At 42.9% G+C, this 21,606-nt stretch overlaps 1 pseudogene; it reads right to left on the reverse strand.

Moving 5' to 3' along the window:
* Positions 1 to 5,566: 5,566 nt before the first annotated feature.
* LOC129839209 (oocyte zinc finger protein XlCOF19-like) lies at positions 5,567 to 21,025 on the reverse strand (annotated as a pseudogene).
* Positions 21,026 to 21,606: the final 581 nt, after the last annotated feature.

Consider the following 21,606-nt stretch of genomic DNA (forward strand, 5'->3'; position numbering starts at 1 on the left):
TCTGCTGGCTGGAGTGGGTAACGCAGTTTGGAAACAACAGTTACTACACTTTTGTATTGGAAAAAACGTCAGAATAATTTAACAATAAGCTGATATATAGTAAATGATGAATACATACTTCTATGAATAGGTAGTGTTTTAATAAACATTTGCTCTGTTAATTTTTCACATTCGTTTTTATCTAGATGTGACTGTACTATTTCATTAAAGCTACGCTCTTTAAGATACAAATCATCCTGTAAACCAGGGGTGGTTAACTCCAGTCCTCGGGGGCCTGATTGATGTCACACTTTTTCTCCATCGCTAGCAAACACAGCTGATTAATCAAACTGCATCCTAAACTGAAGATTATGATTAGGTGATTTTTGGAGTCTGGTGTGTTAGCTGGGGCTGGAAGCTATGATCCCTTATTGATGTCACTAGTTAAATCCCCTTCAATCAGTGTAGATGAAGGGGAGGAGACAGGTTAAATAAGGCATTTTAGGCCTTAAGACAAATGAGACATGGCTTGTGTATGTGTGCCAGTCAGACGGTGAATGGGGAAAACAAAATATTTAAGTGTCTTTGAACGGGGGATGGTAGTAGGTCCCAGGCGCCGGTTTGTGTCAAGAACTGCACCGCTGCTGAGGTTTTCCAGCTCAACAGTTTCCCATGTGTACCAAGAATCATCCACCACCCAAACAGTGGTGTTTAAGATGAGGCAGAACGATTTGCTTTTTCATGAGCATGGCCTTAATTCTATTACAGCATATTGGATGACTGTCATTCATATTCCATTCACCCTGTTCAATGTAACAGCAATAGGTTTCGGCTACTACATGATACTAACATTTTCCCTATACCCATCATGAGATTGCTACCATCTAGCCTATGACTGAAAGTTTAGAATGTAGGTGCACACAGGTCGAGATAGGTTTTTTAGGTGAGAGACAGTCTTGAAGACATCACCAACTAATTATCATGGTCCAAACACACCGAGACAGTCGTGAAGAGGGCACGACAACAACTTTTCCACCTCAGGAGACTGAAAAGATTTGGCATGGGTCTCCAGATCCTCAAAAAGACTTACAGCTGCACCATCGAGAGCATCCTGACCGGTTGCATCACCGCCTGGTATGGCAACTGCTCGGCATCTGACCGTAATGCACTACAGAGGGTAGTGAACATCACTGGGGCCAAGCTTCCTGCCATCCAGGACAATTATAAAGAAAGCCCAAAAAATTGTCAGATGCTCCAGTCACCCAAGTCATAGACTGTTTTCTCTGCTCCCGCACGTCAAGCGGTACCGGAGCACCAAGTCTAGAACCAAAAGGCTCCTTAACAGCTTCTACCCCCATAAGCCATAAGGCTGCTGAACAATTAATCAAATGGCCACCTGGACTATTTACATTGACCCTCCATTTGTTTTGTACACTGCTGCTACTTGCTGTTTATTATCTATGAAATGTCACTTCACCCCGACCTACATGTATAAATTACCTCGACTAACCTGTACCCCTGCACATTGACTCGGTACCAGTACCCCCTGTATATAGCCTTGTTATTGTTATTTTATTGCGATACTTTTTATAATTTTTTACTTTTGGTCATTTGCTAATTTTCTTAACTCTTCCTGAACTGTACTGTTAGTTAAGGGCTTGTAAGCAATTCACTGTCTACAGGTCTACACTTGTTGTATTTGGCGCATATGACAAATAAAGTTTGATTTTATTTGACAAATTCAGGTATGTTTATCCCGTTTTTTTCTGTTTAAGAAACATTTGTCTCTAGATAGTTGAAAACAGCTTGTTTGGGACAGGTAGCACGTCCGGTGAAGAGATCAGGGTTCAATAGCCGAAGGCAGAACAGTTCAAACTGGAGCAGCAGCACGGCCAGCTGGATTGGGGACAGTAAGGAGTCATCATGCCAGGTAGTCCTGAAGCATGGTCCTAAGGCTCAGGTCCTCAAGAGAGAGAAAGAAAGAGAGAAAGAGAGAATTAGAGAGAGCATACTTAAATTCACACAGGACACCGGATAAGACAGGAGTAATACTCCAGATTTAACAGACGGACTCAGCCCCCTGACACATAAACTACTGCAGCATAAATACTGGAGGCTGAGACAGGAGGGGTCAGGAGACACTGTGGCCCCATCCGATGATACCGCCGGACAGGGCCAAACAGGCAGGATATAACCCCACCCACTTTGCCAAAGCACAGCCCCCACACTACTACAGGGAAAACTTCAACCACCAACTTACCATCCTGAGACAAGGCCGAGTATAGCCCACAAAGATCTTCGCCATGGCACAACCCAATGGGGGGTGGCAATCCATGAATACGGCTGCACAGTATTGTCTCTTCTCGATGGCGGTTATGATATCGTTTAGTACCTTGAGCGGGGTTGAGGTGCACCCATGACCAGCTCGGAAACCATATTGCACAGCGGAGAAGGTTCATGCTGAAAGAGCTCTGATAGGTTGGAGGATGTCCACCGGAAGTTGTCATAATTACTGTTTAAGTCTATGGAAGCCTTGAGAACCATTACCCTCCTAGGTTTTGTATTGGGAAAAGGAGGAGGTTCCTAGTCCATATTAAGACGTTTATTTCTCTCCAAATGTTTAGTATGATCAGTGTATATATATATGAAGGAAATATTGCATGACCAAAAGCACAATTCTTATTTTTTTTTTAAATGAGACAAGAGTACGAGCATATGTGTGTTCTCTCAAGAACTTTAAGTAGCCTGTATTTTATATGAAATACTCCTTTCGAGACAGGATTGTGTCACGGCACAGATCTGGGGAAGTGTACCAAAACATTTCTGCAGCATTGAAGGTCCCCATCATCTTTAAAGGAAGAAGTTTGAAACCACCAAGACCCTTCCTACCTGCTGGCTGCCCGGCCAAACTGAACAATCGGGGGAGAAGGGCCTTGGTCAGGAAGGTAACCAAGAACCCAATGGTCACTCTGACAGAGCTCCTCTGTGGAGATGGGAGAACCTTCCAGAAGGACAACCATCTCTGCATCACTCCACCAAGCAGGACAATATGGTAGAGTTGCCAGACGGAAGCCACTCCTCAGTAAAAGGCACATGAAAGCCAGCTTGGAGTTTGCCAAAAGGCACCTAAACGACTATCAGACCATGAGTAACAAAATTCTCTGGTCTGATGAATGCCAAGGGTTACGTCTGGAGGAAACCTGGCACCATTCCTACAGTGAAGCATGGGGTTGGCAGCATCATGCTGTGGGGATGTTTTTCAGCGGCATGGACTGGGAGACTCGTCAGGCTCGAGGGAAAGATGAACGGAGCAAAATACAGAGAGATCATTTTTGAAAACTTGCTCCAAACCCTACGCACAAAGCCAAGACAACGCAGGAGTGGCTTTGGGAGATGTCTCTGAATGTCCTTGAGGGGCCCAGCCAGAGCCCGGATTTGAACCCGATTTAACATCTCTGGAGAGACCTGAAAATAGCTTTGTAGTGACACTCCCCATCTAACCTGACAGAGTTTGAGAGGATCTGCAGAGAAGAATGGGAGAAACATGAGGCTCCTGCTGCTGCTGTCCTCAAGGGCAAATTGACAGATTTTTCACCTAGTTGTCTTTGGGATTCAAACCAGAGCTCTTTCAGTTACTGGCCCAACACTAGTAACCGCTAGGCTACCTGCAGCAGGAGCCCCATGTTGACAGGAGAGCCCACCTTTATTTTCCCATCATTATGAACATTCATATTAGTCAACAGTCAACCTATTGTTTGGATTGAACATTCATATTGGACTGTAGCAGCTAGCTAACTGGCTACTGATCAACCTATTGTGTGTATTGAACATTCATATTGGACAGCCTTACCTGTAGAGTAGCACCACCACCAATCAGCCCATTCTCTTCTTGACGTCAAAGCTGCAGTGTATTGTTGGTATAGTTTTTGATGAATAATAATTCAAATTATGAAGATAGAAGTGTACAATTTATATATATATATATATTTAATCAACTTTAAGATACTGTTTGCCTCTATGCTGATGTAGAAGCTGAATAAGAATATACATTATCAATAAATAGTTGATTGTTCTTTTTTCACATCATACTAAGAATACTGAGCCACAACCTGTAAATGTGACCATACTATTCCTTTAAAGCCCCACTAAGATGTCACCATACTATTCCTTTAAAGCCCCTCTGTCAGATATAAATCATCAGAGTGGGAAACCAACTGACATGGAAACAATGGAGCAAATGGATCACTATCAGAGGGGTGTATTATGACATCATATAGAACTACTCAGACATTCCAAATATCACCTGATTATCAGAGGGGTGTTTTATGACATCAGATAGAACTACTCAGACATTCCAAATCAGGCTTCATCCATATCATGAAGGTGAACATTGATCCAACCATTTCAAAATTAATGACCGGGATGACGGAAACAGGATATGCCTGTACACTTTTATTAATGCAGATAGTCAATTTGTTAGTTTGTTTGACATGGTGGAGTCTTTTTGTGTCAGGAAAAATGTATGAGCAAGAAATGGCGGTGGAAACTCATTCATCCACAAATATTTATATACTAACCATCACATCTTATTTAACTTGGAGTCACGTGATGATATGTTGTGTGGTCCTCCCTCTACGACTTGGGAAACCATGCAGTTTATTAGGCTACAGACAAAATAAGATGAACTTCACAGGGTGGTGAAACTGCATGTGATGAGCTTGATGCTCCTTTCCAATACATTTTGATGGTCTTATTCTGGTGACATGATGCTTGATGCTTGGCGACCATTTGACAAATAAAATAATATCTCTCTCATCCATAATAATCTCATCATGTAGGTAGCCTACCATCACTGTATATGTGAGCTGCAGGCTACAGTGCACGGGACAAGAGCACGTTTTCTGTTTTACACAAGTTTTTAAAACCATCAGGAGAGTTGAAAATGTGATGGAAACCAATTTAACTTGTATTTTTCATTCTGTACATTGGAATTTAACAGCAAACGTTATTCTTCTTGTGCACTACGTCATAACGCAAAGCCTTTTATCCACAATAAGTCTGGTTGATGCAAACATTTCTGATGGGAAAATGTGTATATTGTTTTATGCAGATTTGAGAATATTCACATGGAAATCTGGTGCAAATTACATGGAAACTTAGCAACGAAGGTGGATATTGATCCAACACCTGCTACTTATTCAAACCAGCCCACTGGGCACAGACGTCAGTTCAACATCTAGTTTCTATTTACATTTCTTTGAGTCGTCAACTAAAGTGAATTCAACATTAAATCAACACAAAATGTCACCTGTCATTGGATTTAGGTTGCCAGTTCGTGAAAAAATTAAAAATACCTGATGTTCATGGCTTTTTAATAATCCAATCAGTTTTCCACATTGATCAAACATCATCACATGGATTTGTTTTGTTGAAATGACATGAAAACACAGTTTATTCAACCAGTGGGAGGTTTGTAAATGACCCCAGGGAAATAAAACAAAGAACTCTTCATTGAGACAATGATAAACAGCAATCCGTGGGAGAGTTGAGGTGGATATTATAAAATAAGGATCTGCTGGAGTCCAAGTCAAACCAAGATTCTTTATTTCTGAGCTCAGAGAGAATAACAGTTACACAGCGCAGTGTAGACAGTCTGAATTCCTGAAGCATTGGGTGATGAGCACATATCTTTATAGTTTCCTGTTCCTGGGAGGGACTTTATTCATACAAGGACGCAGGTGCAGCTGGTTTGCAATGCAGGATGATACTCCCAGGAACAGGAGATTATAATAGGACAGTTTCACAAGGTTAGTCTGTGGTGGTTAATTTCTGTATTACCAAATGAGGAGAGACAAACTTCACACACCAATCAGAGTTATACTTAAACTACATCTTTAATAATAAGATCTTAGCAATGACTTTCAACAATTCACTATTTCTAATGAACCGTTGAGTTGCAACACAATGGCTACTGAAATCTTTTATAGCAAAGATCCACTCCCTAGTCGACATAACAAACCACAGATATTAGGAACAGTTCACAAAGTGAGACTTTATAATGAGAAAGGAGTATCCCGTAGCCAGATAGCATTCGCTATAATTTATCGTTCAGTTTGGTCCCTAAGACGAGGTTCTAATCTCGTTCCTGGTACTTCATAGCACAAAAACACCAACTCATCCAATGGCATAACTCAATTGTCAACTCTAGATACTCCCATCTCAAGTAAAACCCCTTCTTGACCCCACTCCTGGACAAGCTCACTGAGGGGAGTGAGCCTCTAGGTCATACACTATCCCAGGATAAGTGCAACATCAGAGAGGACATACAATGGTTACAGACACTGTCATACACCTCCCCCCAATGCCAAAGGAGGGAGTGACTTGCACACAGACATTGTGGAAACCAGTAATTGGTTCCCCATTAATCACACCATCCCTTCACATAGTTTAACAGATACATTCACATATGAAGACAATGTTCCCTCCTGTCCTCTTCCCTTCCTGATATTCTGCATAGCACCAGAGACATGTGAAAGACAAGCCTGACCTCTCCCCTCTCTGGGCCCCAGGTGACTGAGCCCCAGCTGAGGGAAGAAGTGCAACTGCCAACACCAGAGTCCGAAGGGATACATTCTAATAACAAGTATATCACATCAGCATATTATGCAGATAAGACATCTTAATGATCTATGTTACCCAACTAATTCTGATTCATCCACCACAAGTCACATACTCAGATATGTGGACACATACAATTAACATTTTGGATTACAGAGTCTGTGAACATTTTAATTTCATTAAATCATCAGTGGGCCAACATTGCAAATGTAAACAACGGAACAAATGCATCACATCCAAATATCACTTGATTATCTCCAGTGCTGGAGGAATGACACACAGATAAACACACACACAGTGTCAGAGTTTAAAAAAGGACCATTTAAAACAGAAGGAATCTGACCTACTCTATATTCAAACTCCATATTCAATTCATGTTTTCTAATAAAAACATACAAATATATGTTTTAGTATACTTTGTACAATTCAAGTTCATATGGTAAAAACAGGTAATCATTATCAGTCAACAATATAAGACAGCAAGTCCCCTGTTTGTATTCTCTCATGCCATTTCAGCTCCCCCGGCTGGTTGAAACTCCTTCCACATTGGGAGCAGTGGTAAGGCTTCTCCCCTGTGTGTATTCTCTTGTGTTCTTTCAGGTTCCCTAACTGTGTAAAACACTTGCCACACTGGGAGCAGTGGTAAGGAGAAGCCTTACCCCTGTGTGTATTCTCTCATGCTGTTTCAGGTTCCCTAAATCGTTAAAACTCTTTCCACACTGCGAGCAGTGGTAAGGCTTCTCCCCTGTGTGTATTCTCTCATGTCTTTTCAGATGCCCTGACTGGTTAAAACACTTGCCACACTGGGAGCAGTGGTAAGGCTTCTCCCAGTGTGTATTCTCTCATGTTGTTTCAGGTTCCCTTGCTGGTTAAAACACGTGCCACACTGGGAGCAGTGGTAAGGCTTCTCCCCTGTGTGTATTCTCTCGTGTTGTTTCAGGCGCCTTAAATGGTTAAAACTCTTTCCACACTGGGAGGAGTGGTAAGGCTTCTCACCTGTGTGTATTCTCTCATGTTGTTTCAGGTTCTCTAAATGGTTAAAATACTTGCCACACTGGGAACACTGGTAAGGCTTCTCCCCTTTGTGTATTCTCTCATGTCGGTACAGGTCCCTTAACTGGTTAAAACACTTTCCACAGTGGGAACACTGGTGTCTTCTTGTTGGTTTGGACGTGCCTGGCTCTGGTTCCTCTGAGTCTGGTCTTTCTCCTGCCAAAGACAATGTGTTTTTTAAAAAAGAGACCTGAATGAAACATCCACATGATAAATAGGCCTTGCTACGAGGGTAAATCCTAATCAGATCGCTCAATAGCCTAAGGCCAGTTTTAACAATCTTGGTGTGATTTTAAAACAAATGTTGTAGAGTTTCCTGGTAATTACTGATAATGTTTACATTACTTTTTTATTCATTCTGTTTTACAAGTCAGAACACAAAAAACTAAACCGTTCATGGACACTCAAGACACAGACGTCGCTTAATTCCAATCGAGCAGGTGGTTCTAAATATATAACTTTCATAGCTGTATGATACAGAATGCGACCTACAGTCGTGGCCAAAAGTTTTGAGAATGACACTAAATTAATTTCCACAAAGTTTGCTGCTTCAGTGTCTTCAGATATTTTTGTCAGATGTTACTATGAAATACTGAAGTATAATTACAAGCATTTCATAAGTGTCAAAGGCTTTTATTGGCAATGACATGAAGTTGATGCAAAGAGTCAATATTTGCAGTGTTGACCCTTCTTTTGCTAGACCTCTACAATCCACCCTGGTGTCAATTAACTTCTGGGCCACATCCTGTGATGGCAGCCCATTCTTGCATAATCAATGCTTGGAGTTTGTCAGAATTTGTGGGGTCTTGTTTGTCCACCCGCCTCTTGAGGATTGACCACAAGTTCTCATTGGGATTAAGGTCTGGGGAGATTCCTGGCCCTGGACCCAAAATATTGATGTTTTGTTCCCCGTGCCACTTATCACGTTTGCCTTATGGCAAGGTGCTCCTTCATGCTGGAAAAGACATTGTTCGTCACCGAACTGTTCCTGGATGGTTGGGAGAAGCTGCTCTCGGAGGATGTGTTGGTAGCATTCCTTATTCATGGCTGTGTTCTTAGGCAACATTGTGAGTGAGCCCACACCCTTGGCTGAAAAGCAACCCCACACATGAATGGTCTCAGGATGCTTTACCGTTGGCAATGACACAGGACTGATGGAAGCGCTCACCTTGTCTTCTCAGGACAAGCTTTTTTCCAGATGCCCCAAACAATCGAAAAGGGGATTTATCAGAGAAAATGACTTTACCCCAGTCCTCAGCAGTCCAATCCCTGTACCTTTTGCAGAATATCAGTCTGTGTGCAGATGCACTCACACCTGCCTGCTGCTATTCCTGAGCAAGCTCTGTACTGGTGGTGCCCCGATCCCGCAGCTGAATCAACTTTAGGAGACGGTCCTGGCGCTTGCTGGACTTTCTTGGGTGCCCTGAAGCCTTCTTCACAACAATTAAACCGCTCCGAAGCCTTCTTCACAACAATTTAACCGCTCTCCTTGAAGTTATCGATGATCCGATAAAGGGTTGATTTAGGTGCAATCTTACTGGCAGCAATATCCTTGCCTGTGAAGCCTTTTTTGTGCAAAGCAATGATGACGGCACATGTTTCCTTGCAGGTAACCATGGGTGACAGGAAGAACAATGATTCCAAGCATCACCCTCATTTTGAAGCTTCCAGTTTTGGAGGGGGATTCAGTTCATTTGCATGCCAAAGAGGGACTTTGCAATTAATTACAACTCATCTGATCACTCTTCATAACATTCTGGAGTATATGCAAATTGCCATCATACAAACTAAGGCAGCAGACTGAAAATTCCTATTTGTGTCATTCTCAAAACTTTTGGCCACAACTGTACACACTCCTTAAACATAAAATAAGTAAATAAGTAATTTTAAGTGGAAGTCCAAAATTTGTTTTTACGTGAAAGACACAAAGCACATCAGTAACATCTCCCCGTTGTTGAAAGGGTTCGACGCCTGCTGTTTAAATTGCCCAATTTCTTATTTAGACTTTCACAGATTTTCAACATTTTGACTATCGCTGATGTCCTATTTTGGGTAAAGTAAAAAATAAAGTGAAATATTTGGGAAGATGTTCCTAAAACTGAGAGTAACTACAATAAACAAAAATATTAACGCAACATGTAAAGTGTTGGATGTTTCATGAGCTCAAAAAAAGATGGCAGAATTTTTTACATCCCTGTTAGTTAACATTTATTCTTTGCCAAGATAATCCATCCACCTGACAGGTGTGGCATATCAAGCTGATTAAACAGCATGATCATTACACAGGTGCACCTTGTGCTGGGGGGAATAAAGGTCACTAAAATGTGCAGTTCTGTCACACAACACAATGCCACAGATGTCTCAAGTTTTGAGGGAGCGTGCAATTGGCATGCTGACTGCAGGAATATCCACTGGAGCTGTTACCAGATAATTGAATGTTAAAATCTCTACCAGAAGCCGCCTCCAACGTCATTTTAGAGAATTTGGCAGTACATCCAACTGGCCTCACAACCAGAGACCACATATAACGACGCCAGCCCAGGACCTCCACATTGTCTGAGACCAGCCACCAGAGTTGTATTTCTCTTTGTAATGAAGCCCTTTTGTGGGGAAAAACTCATTCTGATAGGCTGGGCCTGGCTCCGCAATGGGTGGGCGTATGCCCTCCAGGGCCCACCAATGGCTGTGCCCCTGCCCAGTTATGTAAAGTCCATAGATCAGGGCCTCGTTTATTTATTTACAATCACTGACTCATATAAACTGTAAATCGTTGTTTATATTTTGGTTCAGTATACACACACAGTGCATTCGTTAAAAACTTCTCTAGAATAGGGGGCAGCATTTTCACGTTTGGATGAAAAGCATATCCAAATTAAACTGCCAGCTACTCATCCCCAGAAGATAAGATATGCATATTATTAGTAGTATTGGATAGAAACACTCTGAAGTTTCTAAAACTGTTTGAATGATGTCTGTGAGTATAACAGAACTCCTATGGCAGGCGAAAACCTGAGAAAAATCCAACCAGGAAGTGGGAAATCTGATGTTTGTAGTTTTCAACTCATTGCCTATCGAATGTACAGTGTCTATGGGGTCATATTGCACTTCCTAAGGCTTCCACTAGATGTCAACAGTCTTAGAACATTGTTTGAGGTTTATACTGTGAAGGAGGGGGGAATGCGAGCTGTTTCAACCAGAGGTCTGCCAGAGTGGCATGAGCTGGTCATGCGCCTACACGTGAGAGCGACCTGCATTCCATTGCAATTCTAAAGACAAAGGAATTCGCTGGTTGGAACATTATTGAAGATTTATGTTAAAAACAGCCTAAAGATTGATTCTATACATCGTTTGACATTTTTCTACGTACTGTAATATACATTTTTGAACTTTTCATCGGAACTTTCGCCAGGACTTGCCCGCGGCTCGTGAGTTTGGATTTGTTTACCAAACGCGCTAACAAAAGGAGGTATTTGGACATAAATGTTGGACTTTATCGAACAAAACAAACATTTATTGTTGAACTGGGATTCCTGGGAGTGCATTCTGATGAAGATCATCAAAGCAAATATTTAAAACGCTATTTCTGACTCAACAACATGGCGGGTATCTGCATGGCTTGTGTCTGAGCGCCGTACTCGGATTATTGCATGGTTTGCTTTTTCCGTAAAGCTTTTTTGAAATCTGACACAGCGGTTGCATTAAGGAGAAGTATATCTATAATTCTGTGCATAATACTAGTATCAACTTTTATAAGTTTATTATGAGTATTTCTGTAAATTGATGTGCCTCTGAAAATTTGCCGGATGTTTTCGATGCACAACATTACTGACCATAAAGCGCCAATGTAAACTGAGATTTTTGGATATAAATATGAACTTTATCGAACAAAACATACATGTATTGTGTAACATGAAGTCCTATAAGTGCCATCTGATGAAGATCATCAAAGGTTAGTAATAAATTTAATTTAATCTATATTTCTGCTTTTTGTGACTCCTCTCTTTGGCTGGAAAATGGCTGTGTGTGTTTTTGTGACTAGGCTCTGACCTAACATGGTCTGCTTTCACTGTAAAGCTTTTTTTGAAATCGGACACGATGGGTAGATTAACAATAAGTTAAGCTTTAAATTGGTGTATTGCACTTGTGAATGCATCAAAGTTACATATTTCTAAAAAATAGTTTTGAATTTAGCGCTCTGCCTTTTCAGCGGAATGTTGTCGAGGGGTTCCACTAGCCATAAGAAGTTTTAAGAATCCATAATGTTTCATCATTAGATGCTACAGTCCTCCTTCAAGACTCCATAATGTTTCATCATTAGATGCAACAGTCCTCCTCCAAGACTCCATAATGTTTCATCATTAGATGCTACAGTCCTCCTTCAAGACTCCATTATGTTTCATCATTAGATGCTACAGTCCTCCTTCAAGACCCCATAATGTATCATCATTAGATGCTACAGTCCTCCTTCAAGACTCCATTATGTTTCATCATTAGATGCTACAGTCCTCCTTCAAGACTCCATTATGTTTCATCATTAGATGATACAGTCCTCCTTCAAGACTCCATTATGTTTCATCATTAGATGCTACAGTCCTCCTTTAAGACTCCATAATGTTTTATCATTAGATGCTACAGGCTACAAATCAACAATGGGTGTAATATGAATCTTTACCACTTGTTCTGTAATATGAGTAGTATTCGGATTTCATTCAAACATTCTAGATAAGCAGCTTTGCAACAGATGATTCCTCTCACATTCCGATAGAGGACCCACTGGGTCACATAGGTGAGCTATCCGTCTTGGAAATCGACACAGATTACAAACCGCTCGGTACTCCCAACCCACTCCATTATGTTGGGGATATGATGAGAAAACCCAACTCGAACAGGCCATACCTTAGAACAGTCCTGGAGGACTGTTTGACCTGTCACGCTCTGATAGATTCGGGTTTGACAATTTCACTCATATCCGAAACCTTGCTGGATGAACTAAAAGGGGCAGTTCGAAACGTTGCGACACAAAGCTTAGGGGTTTCACCGAAGCTACCTCGCCACTAACCAAGTGTCTCCTACTTAAACTCAACTTCGAAAGCGATTACCATCGACATCGAACGGATGCTTATTGGGATAGATTTAATTGACCGTTTGGTACCACTAATGGATTGGAAAACCAACCAAATCTGGTGACAAATATGTATGTCAACTCCGTTGACTTCCCCGCATTCTTCCAAGGCTACCTGTCATACATTGCGCAACGGCGTGGGTTCGACGTCAGCATCTGCCGCAAACCCGGTGAACTTGGTCATGAGTTCGCCATTGGTGACAAATGACAAGGTGAGTTCAACTCGGAACTTAACCGAACATGAGGTTTTCCTGTGTGGCTTGGGTGATTCACCAGCAGACACATATCGACCTCCTCTGATAGGGGGCGTGTGCCTAAACGGCACAATGGTTGAGGATGCCAGACTGGCAACCTTGTCAGAAAAATCTGCAATCGGTTTGGAAATGTTCAACGATGCTTGTGTAAATGTGAATTTCAGAGTATTTCTGTTATATGATGTGGCTCTCTGCAATTTCTCCGGATATTTTGGAGGCATTTCTGAACATGGTGCCAATGTAAACTGAGATTTTTGGATATAAATATGCACATTATCGAACAAAACATACATGTATTGCGTAACATGATGTCCTATGAGTGTCATCTGATGAAGATCATCAAAGGTTAGTGATTAATTTTATCTCTATTTCTGCTTTTTGTGACTCCTATCTTTGGCTGGAAAAATGTCTGTGTTTTTTTGACTTGGTGGTGATCTAACATAATCATATGTTGTGCTTTCGCTGTAAAGCATTTTTTAAATTGGACACGAGGGGTAGATTAACAAGATGTTTATCTTTCATTTTCTGTATTGGACTTTTTAATGTGTGAAAGTTACATATTTCTAAAATATATTTTTGAATTTCCCGCGGAATGTTGTCGAGGGGCTCCGCCAGCGGAACGCATGTCATAGACAGGTTTAAGGGGTATTTGTTTGTAGATTGAATCAGGCTGTAACGTAACAAAATATGGAAAAGTTAAGGGGTCTGAATACTTTCCGAAGGCACTGTATATAGCCATGTTATAAAGTATGAAAAGGCTTGTTCAGTCACATGTCATGAATTCACTATGACATCATCATATTTATATACATTTATATCAATACAAAGTGTTTCAGACATAAATAAACAATTCCAGGTGAAAGCAAAAGGCCATAGCTGTAATACAATAACAAACTGGCAAAGCAGCAGAGCGAGGCCCGCATCCAGCAACGTCACGAGTCACGCAGCTGTTTCAGTACAGCACTACAGGGAGAGAGAGAGAAAACTCCACTGGACTAGTTCCAATGTATGGAATCACTTCAGAGTTTCTGGATTTTGGGTAAACTTCTCCTTTAACGTCACTAGGGTAGGGGGCAGCATTCGGAATTTTGGATGAAAAGCGTGTCCAAAGTAATCTGCCTGCTACTCAGGCCCAGAAGCTAGGATATGCAAATTAGTAGATTTGGATAGAAACCACTCCAAAGTTTCTAAAACTGTTAAAATAATGTATGTGAGTATAACAGAATTGAAATGGCAGGTGAGAACCTGAGGAAAATCCATCCAGGAAATGCTTTTATTTTGAAATGCCTGTTTTTCCATTGAAAGCCTATCCACCATACAAAGACTTATGACGCAGGTCACTATCTCTATTGCTTCCTCAACATGTGGCCAGTCTTTAGGCATTGCTTCAGGCTTTTACTCTGAAAAATGAGGGAGAAACAGCACGTTCAATGAGTGTACAGTGGAAACTTCCAGCCATGAGCCCAGCGTATGACCGGGAGGGCGCATTTCTTGTTTCTCCTTTTCTATTGACGAAGCTTTTGTCCGGTTGAAATATGATCGATTATTTATGACAAAAACAACAATGAGGCTGGATTATAAACACTGTTTGACATGTTTCTACGAAATTTTATGGTACTTTTCAGATTTTTTGACTGCTGTGACCGCGCTTTGTTCCAATGTATTACTGAACAAAACGCACCAAGAAAACTGAGGTTTTTGGACATAAAGAGTGACTTTATCGAACAAAACAAACATTTATTGTGTAACATGGAGTCTTCGGAGTGCAACCATATGAAGATCAAAAGGTAAGTGATACATTTTAACGCTATTTCTGGCTTTTGTTACTCTTCTTCTTGGCTGCTAACTGTTTGTAATGATTTCTCTGCTGGACGCTGTTCTCAGATAATCGCATGGTTTGCTTTCGCCGTAAAGCCTTTTTGAAATATGACACAGCGGTTGGATTAACAAGAAGTTTATCTTTAAGCTGGTGTATAACATTTGTGTCTTTCATGTATGTTTATTATGAGAATTTCTGTTTTGTTGAGTTTCACGCTCTGCAATGTCACCGGATGTTGTTTGAGACAGTGTTTTACTGAACAAAACGCGCTAACAAAACAGAGGTTTTTGGATATGAAGAGGGACTTGATCGAACAAAACAAACATTTATTGGGTAACTGGGAGTTTTGTGAGTGTAATCATATGAAGATCATCAAAGGTAAGTGATTAATTTTATCTCTATTTCTGACTTATGTTACTCATCTACATGGCCGGTTACTTGTTTGTTATGATTTGTCTGCTGGGCGCTGTTCTCAGATAATCGCATGGTTTGCTTTCACCGTAAAGTCTTTTTTTAAATCTGGCACCGTGGTTGGATGAACAAGAACTTCATCTTTAAACCGATGTATAACACTTGTATTTTTCATGAATTTTTATAATTTATAATTTCTGTTTTTGAATTTGGCGCTCTGTAATTTTACTGGATGTTGGCCAGGTGGGACGATAGCGTCCCACACCCCCTAGAGAAGTTTTAAAGCATCATTGAGAAATAATTAATTAAAGTTGGAACATTTGTGACATTTGTAGACTAGAGATTAAGAATGTTGGGCCATTAACCGAGAAGTCGCTGGTTCGAATCCTAACGCCCGCAAGATAGAAAAAAACTGCCGTTCTACCGTTGAGCAAGGCAGTTAACCCGCAACAACTGCTCCCCGGGCGCCGATAACGTGGACGTCGATTAAGGCAGCCCCCGCACCACTCTGATTCAGAGGGGTTGGGTTCAATGCGGAAGACACATTTAGGGTGAATGGATTCAGTTGTGACTGACTAGACATCCCCTTTCCTTTCCCATCCCAGTCCTCCTTTAAGACTCCATAATGTTTCATCATTAGATGCTAAGAGAGATCTTTGATGAAAACCTGCTCCAGAGCAGAACCTGCTGCTTGAACAGAGTTCTGAGTATAGGGTCTGAATACTTAAGTAAATGTAATATTTCAGTTTTGTATATTTTGGTAAATTAGCAAAATTATCACACAAAAATGTTTGGTATTGTGTTTTTAGAAAAAGGCTGTAATGTAACAAAATGTGGAAAAAGTCAAGGGGTCTGAATACTTTCAGGAGGCACTGTACTCTCCGATAGCAACGGCCAATAGCAGACCACTTCCTATATCAGGGACATAGTCGCTCCCGTCTTCCATGTGTGAAAGTTAACCTGGTGAATATCACAGAATCAGGGTTCTGTTAGGTAACCTGGTGAATATCATAGAATCAGGGTTCTGTTAGGTAACCTGGTGAATATCATAGAATCAGGGTTCTGTTAGGTAACCTGGTGAATATCATAGAATCAGGGTTCTGTTAGGTAACCTGGTGAATATCATAGAATCAGGGTTCCGTAAGGGAACCTTCAGTTCTATTTCAGTGACTCGTTAGTCTCTCACTTTGGGGATATAGTCAACTACCACAGAGCTCATACCCTCTCCGATGCCAAGTCTAGACAGGTTCATCCCTCAGAGGTCCCCACTCTACTCACCGTATGTGTAGTGATGTCCAGTCAGTAGAACCTCATGAAAGTACACCACCACAACATGCTGCATTACAGATCTCTTGAACAGAGATGCCTTTGAACAATGCCTATGTTGTAGCCATACCTCTGGTGGATTGAGCCATCAAGCCCTCCGGAGGTGTCAGATCCTTGCTACTATAGAACCTCATGAAGGTATGGGGGTGTAACTCATTATACGGATATAATGGCTGAAGTAAAGCAGTTTTAAACAATATAAATCTAATTTCTATTCTTTCCAGCGGCTCCAACAGCGGAAATGGTCTCAAGCAAAACATAAAAATCCCAGGATGGGACTAGCTGTTTGGGTACTGGGCGTAGGTGACCCTTCATAAAACAACAGATCAGGGGGTGTTCCACTGTATAGTTGTTGCAGCCTAAATGGCAGCCAAATACACATTTATAGTTGAAAAGGCTTTCCTTCGTCAGAAAGCAGAGTAGCTCTGAAACAGAGCAACAAAGGGGCTGATTTGTGTCTGATCTCACCATCTGTTAAATACACTGTGTGTAACGGTAATCCTCCTCCTCTTCATCAGAAGAGGAGGAGTAGTGATCCAACCAAGGCGCAGCGTAGTGAAATGACATAATTTATTGAACACGACGGAAAAACCAACTAAACTTGCATAAACAAACAAAACAAATAAACGATGCAGACAGACCTGAACGACGAACTTACATATAACGTGAAGAACGCAATGAACAGGAACAGACTACATAAAACGAACAAACCGCAAACAGTCCCGTATGGTGCAAACATATACACAAACACAGGAGACAACCACCCACAACGAACACTGTGAAAACGCCTACCTAAATATGACTCTTAATTAGAGGAACGCCAAACACCTGCCTCTAATTAAGAGCCATACCAGGCAACCCAATAAACCAACACAGAAACAGAAAACATAGAATGCCCACCCAAACTCACGTCCTGACCAACTAACACATATAACAAACTAACAGAAATAGGTCAGGAACGTGACATAACCCCCCCCATAAGGTGCGAACTCTGGGCGCACCAGCACAAAGTCTAGGGGAGGGTCTGGGTGGGCATCTGACCACGGTGGTGGCTCAGGCTCTGGACGAGGTCCCCACCCCACCATAGTCAATCCCAGCTTACGTTTACCCCTTATCATGACCACCCTCTTATTTCCCCCACCTAATTTAAGGGGCAACACCAAGATAAAGTCCAGCTCCGGGACAAGGTAGCTCAGGATAAAGAGGTAGCTTAGGATAGAGGGGCAACTCCGGACTGAAGGGCAGCTCCGGACAGAGAGACAGCTCTGGATAAAGAGGTAGCTTAGGATAAAGAGGTAGCTTAGGATAGAGGGGCAACTCCGGACTGAAGGGCAGCTCCGGACAGAGAGACAGCTCTGGACTGAGGGGCAGTTCTGGATTACTAGCCGCTTCTGGCTGAGGGGCAGCTCATGGCTGACTGATGGCTCTGGACGCTCATGGCAGGCTGACGGCTCTGGACGCTCATGGCAGGCTGACGGCTCTGGACGCTCATGGCAGGCTGACGGCTCTGGACGTTCATGGCTCTCTGACGGCTCTGGCTGCTCATGGCTCGCTGACGGCTCTGTACGCTCATGGCTCGCTGACGGCTCTGGCTGCTCATGGCTCGCTGACGGCTCTGGCTGCTCATGGCTCGCTGGCGGCTCTGGCAGATCCTGTCTGGCTGGCGGCTCTGGCAGATCCTGTCTGGTTGGCGGCTCTGGCAGATCCTGTCTGGTTGGCGGCTCTGGCAGATCCTGTCTGGTTGGCGGCTCTGGCAGATCCTGTCTGACGGACGGCTCTAGCGGCTCCTGTCTGGCGGGCGGCTCTAGCGGCTCCTGTCTGGCGGACGGCTCTGTAGGCTCATGGCAGACGGGCGGCTTTGCAGGCTCATGGCAGACGGGCGGCTTTGCAGGCTCATTGCAGACGGATGGCTCAGACGGCGCTGGGGAGACGGATGGCTCAGATGGCGCTGGGGAGACGGATGGCTCAGATGGCGCTGGGGAGACGGATGGCTCAGATGGCGCTGGGGAGACGGATGGCTCAGATGGCGCTGGGGAGACGGATGGCTCTGGCCGGATAATGCGCACTGTAGACCTGGTGCGTGGTGCCGGAACTGTAGGCACCGGGCTAAGGACACGCACCTTCATGCTAGTGCGGGGAGCAGGGACAGGGCACACTGGACTCTCAAAGCGTACTCTACACCTGGTGCGTGGTACCGGCACTGGTGGCACCGGGCTGAGGGCAAGCACATCAGGATTAGTACGGGAAGAAGAAACAGTGTGTACAGGGCTCTGGAGACGCACAGGTGGCTTAGTGCGTGGTGCCGGAACTGGAGGCACCGAACTGGATACACGCACTACAGGGAGAGTGCGTGGAGGAGGAACAGGGCTCTGGAAACGCACTGGTAGCCTAGTGCGTAGTGTAGGCACTGTAGGTACTAGGCTGGGGCGGGGAGGTGGCGCCGGAAATACCGGACCGTGCAGGCGTACTGGCTCTCTTGAGCATTGAGCCTGCCCAACCTTACCTGGTTGAATGCTCCCGGTCGCCCGACCAGTGCTGGGAGGTGGAATAACCCGCACCGGGCTATGTAAGTGAACCGGGGAAACCATGCGTAAGGCAGGTGCCATGTATGCCGGCCCGAGGAGACGCACTGGAGACCAGACGCGTTGAGCCGGCCTCATGACACCTGGCTCAATGCCCAATCTAGCCCTACCAGTGCGGGGAGGTGGAATAACCCGCACCGGGCTATGCACACGTACAGGAGACACCCTGCGCTCTACTGCGTAACATGGTGTCTGCCCGTACTCCCGCTCTCCACGGTTAGCCTGAGAAGTGGGCGCAGGTCTCCTACCTGCCCTTGGCCCACTACCTCTTAGCCCCCCCCCAATAAATTTTTGGGTGTTACTCACGGGCTTTTTGGGCTTCCGTGCAAGACGCATCCCCTCATAACGCCGGTTCCTCTCTCTCTTCTCCTCCGCTCTCCGAACTGCCTCCAGCTGTTCCCATGGACGGTGATTCACTTTAGCCCATGGTCCTTCTCCGTTAAATACCTGCTTCCAACTCCACAAGTCCTGTATACTCTCCCGTTGCTCGACATTACGCTGCTTGGTTCTGGATTGGTGGGTGGTTCTGTAACGGTAATCCTCCTCCTCTTCATCAGAAGAGGAGGAGTAGTGATCGAACCAAGGCGCAGCGTAGTGAAATGACATAATTTATTGAACACGACGGAAAAACCAACTAAACTTGCATAAACAAACAAAACAAACAAATGATGCAGACAGACCTGAACGACGAACTTACATATAACGTGAAGAACGCAATGAACAGGAACAGACTACATAAAACGAACAAACCGCAAACAGTCCCGTATGGTGCAAACATATACACAAACACAGGAGACAACCACCCACAACGAACACTGTGAAAACGCCTACCTAAATATGACTCTTAATTAGAGGAACGCCAAACACCTGCCTCTAATTAAGAGCCATACCAGGCAACCCAATAAACCAACACAGAAACAGAAAACATAGAATACCCACCCAAACTCACGTCCTGACCAACTAACACATATAACAAACTAACAGAAATAGGTCAGGAACGTGACACTGTGCTATAGTAGTTATTGTGCTATAGTGAGTGTGTGGCTCTAGAACTCTGAATATAGTTTATTCTCAAGGAGAGCGGTCACGTGTGTTGAGAAGCAGAGGATCACTGGTTTGAGCCTGGAATGGGGACAGGGACAGTGGAGGAATTTCAACTGTTATCATCAGTTACACATTTTATTAATAAAGTTAGTCATTTCAAAATGAAACCATCTTCTGTAAGGTCAATATGTTGGAGTTCAGGCTTTATTTGACCTGTTAAAGTAGGAAATTAAATGAACTTTGTCCATTACAGAGACGGAGGTCAAGACAAAAAAAGGAGCTTGTTTTAAAATATATATTGGCCTGTTTAACAAGTTGTGTAGATCAGATATTAATGAAGCAATACAGACCACATTTAAGTGTCTGGAGTTTAGTTTGTGTGTTCTACAGTCTTGTAAAGAAAGGGGGGGGATTGACTGGGACAGACAATGTAACATCTATGTTTTTAGGAAAAGGTTTTGTAAAACATGCACCTTACATCAGATCATCTTGAAACTTTCTCTCCAAAGCTAACTTTCATCAAGGTTTTATATGGTCTATTGGTTCCTCTCTTTTCATTGGCAGAATCCTTTTTCAGTGTTATGAAATTCATAACATACATATCCACCAGTCCATCTTCCTGTCAACTAACAGAGCTCTGCTGGTTGTCCTGGTAACAGATACCAGTGGGCAGATCTATTGTATTTGTTCAAACTAAACTACAGCACTTACTTTGATGAGTTAAATCTGATCCTTTCTTCTCTTCTCCTCCTCTCACAGTTCCACTCAGCCCCGTTGTTTTCCTGCAGTCCACCAGCTGCACAGACAACCTCTTCATACCCAACAGTAAGGTGGGTGTTTTTCTATTAACAGTGTGACTTAGAGAGAAAAACAAAAGAACAGTGACATCAGAAACCTGGAAAAACTAAATGGAGAATATATATATATTTTTTTAATGTAATTAGGTAAAAAATCGAATGAAATGAATTTTATAGGGCCCTAAATATTCTATGTATTTTCTCTCATTACTGGATTTTGTAGGGATAGTGTAGAGTAACAGCTGTATCCTGAAGTGACCTTTAACCTCCCTGCTCCTCAATACTTCTTCCACTGGATCAAAGCTTCAGCTAAGAAGGATACATGATAGTGGCAACACATAGAGCTGGGTTGGATATAGTCATGGTAAGATACATGATAGTGGAAACACGTGGAGTAGGGTTGGATATAGTCATGGTAGGATACATGATAGTGGCAACATATGGAGTTGGGTTGGATATAGTCATGGTAGGATACATGATAGTGACAACACATGGAGTAGGGTTTGATATTGTCATGGTAGGATACACGATAGTGGCAACACATGGAGTAGGGTTTGATATAGTCATGGTAGGATACATGATAGTGGAAACACATGGAGTA

The sequence above is a fragment of the Salvelinus fontinalis genome, chromosome 40, assembly GCF_029448725.1.
Source record: "Salvelinus fontinalis isolate EN_2023a chromosome 40, ASM2944872v1, whole genome shotgun sequence".
In the NCBI taxonomy this organism is placed as follows: Eukaryota; Metazoa; Chordata; class Actinopteri; order Salmoniformes; family Salmonidae; genus Salvelinus; species Salvelinus fontinalis.